This window comes from Mandrillus leucophaeus, unplaced genomic scaffold, assembly GCF_000951045.1.
Source record: "Mandrillus leucophaeus isolate KB7577 unplaced genomic scaffold, Mleu.le_1.0 Scaffold2005, whole genome shotgun sequence".
Lineage (NCBI taxonomy): Eukaryota > Metazoa > Chordata > Mammalia > Primates > Cercopithecidae > Mandrillus > Mandrillus leucophaeus.
The window spans coordinates 1,938-3,673 of NW_012102039.1; the positions used below are offsets into that span (position 1 = coordinate 1,938).

The window sequence follows — 1,736 nt, forward strand, 5'->3', positions numbered from 1 at the left end:
CCTGGTGGGAGGTGAGGCTGAGATGAGCTTCACCCCAGTGGCTCCGCCCATGGCCCAGGCTCCTCTGGCACTGAGAAGGCAGAGGTGCCACCCCGCCGAGGAGCAGAGGAAACCGGCACTTCGGCAGTCTTAGGAGAAGCGGGGGCTGTGTGCACAGGAGAGGACGGACGCCCCAGAAGCAGCCACGGTGGCCAGGTCACCTGTGAGACGCCATGGGTGGGAGATGCAGGTGGCTGTGCAGCGGTGCCCTGGGCTCAGGGGGAGGGGCTGGGTCAGGTCCCTGGGGCTGGCTGGGGCCTGGACATGGCTCCCTGGCCCTGAGGCACCAGCAGCACTGCTAAGTGGGTGGGACTGACCTGGTCTGTTTCTGGGTGGGGATCCAGTGTGAGCGGGTGAACGGCGAGTGGCAGCCATTGGCATGGTGAGCTAAGTACACTTGGCACACCACTGTGGGCCAGGAAGGTGTGTCACACACTTCCTGACAACGCAGAGGGTGCTGGGAGCTCGCCTGTGTCAGACGTGAGGGCAGTTGGGCCAGGGCCTGGGTTTGAAGTCACATCCAGACCCCATGTAGCAGGACGAGCCATAGACAAAACTCCTCAGACATCCGATTAAAGAAGGAAGAGGTTTTATTCGGCCAGGAGCGTCGGCAGACTCACGTCTTAAGAGCTGAGCTCCCTGAAGACAGAGTTCCTGGCCTGTTTAAGGGCTTACAACTCTAAGGGGTTCCACGTGAAAGGGTCGTGATAGATTGAGAGCACATGTGGTTAGAGTGGGGGGTTAATCTTTTAACCTCAGGCCTGGTCATCAGTGGCACCTGCTGGTCTTGCCACTGACTTCATTTCTATTGTTTTTCAACTTTTACTTCCTCCTCCTCTTCAGAGACAGGAGACAGTAAGAGAAATGGCTTCTCTCCTCACCCATACGGGTGCTCGCTGCTCCTGTCCCCACTGACTGATGACTGACAGCCAGAGGGAGGCAGTGGGTGTGTGAAGTCGCCTGGCAGGTGCGGCTGTTGGTGGCATTCCCTGGGCAGAGGTCACATTGGACGTTTGTGAACAAATGAGCAGGTTGGGGTTATAGGTTATGGAATCTGGGAAATGTGGTCTGTGACGCCATGCACACTGGGGGATCACATGGAGCCCACATGGGTGGGCACCTTTGATCATGCCAAGAAGTCAGACGTGGGACACAGAGCCGGCCCGGAGGAATGCAGGCACCAATCCCTTCCCTGAGCCACACTGAACGGGGAAAGGGCTCCAGGTGGCCTTAACCGCTGGGCTTAAAGAAAGGTTAAGAACCTCCCTTCCCTTCCAGAACCTCACTTTTCAACGACGTCAGCACAACTGGGGTCCTCAGAGGAGGCGCTCACCCTTCCACGATGGAAAGGAAAAGCCCGGCTTTCTGAACGGATGAGGCTGCAGAAGGCAGCTGGTATGATGAAAAGACAGAAAGCTTTGCCTGCTTCCACTCTTTTGAAAGATTTTTTTATATTTCTTCCCCAAAGAAAGTCACGCATTTGGACATTCAGACATTAAATTACAATTCACAATTAAGTAGTGCTTAAGTTAAAGGAGCAACATGGAACCCAGAACAGTCTTAATTTGCGTATCAGGAAATAAGATTTAGGGACAGCTGATGTTTTTCTTAATTCTTTTTCTGAGAACCGCGTGCCACTTTCCTGCGGGGTGCTGCCCTTCCCCAGGCGTGATTCCAGGGGGCTGCAGACCACAGAA

The 1,736-nt window shown here is 55.1% G+C and overlaps 1 long non-coding RNA gene and 1 pseudogene across 1 annotated transcript in view; both read right to left on the bottom strand.

The window, feature by feature from the left end:
- LOC105539216 overlaps positions 1-918 on the bottom strand; it is a 1,188-nt gene extending 270 nt beyond the window's left edge. The window contains exon 1 of the long non-coding RNA XR_001006014.1: positions 818-918. This is a non-coding gene — a long non-coding RNA (uncharacterized LOC105539216). The remainder of the gene's footprint in view (positions 1-817) is intronic.
- A 403-nt stretch (positions 919-1,321) lies between these two features.
- The window catches only part of LOC105539217, a 20,580-nt pseudogene continuing 20,165 nt past the window's right edge, over positions 1,322-1,736 (bottom strand).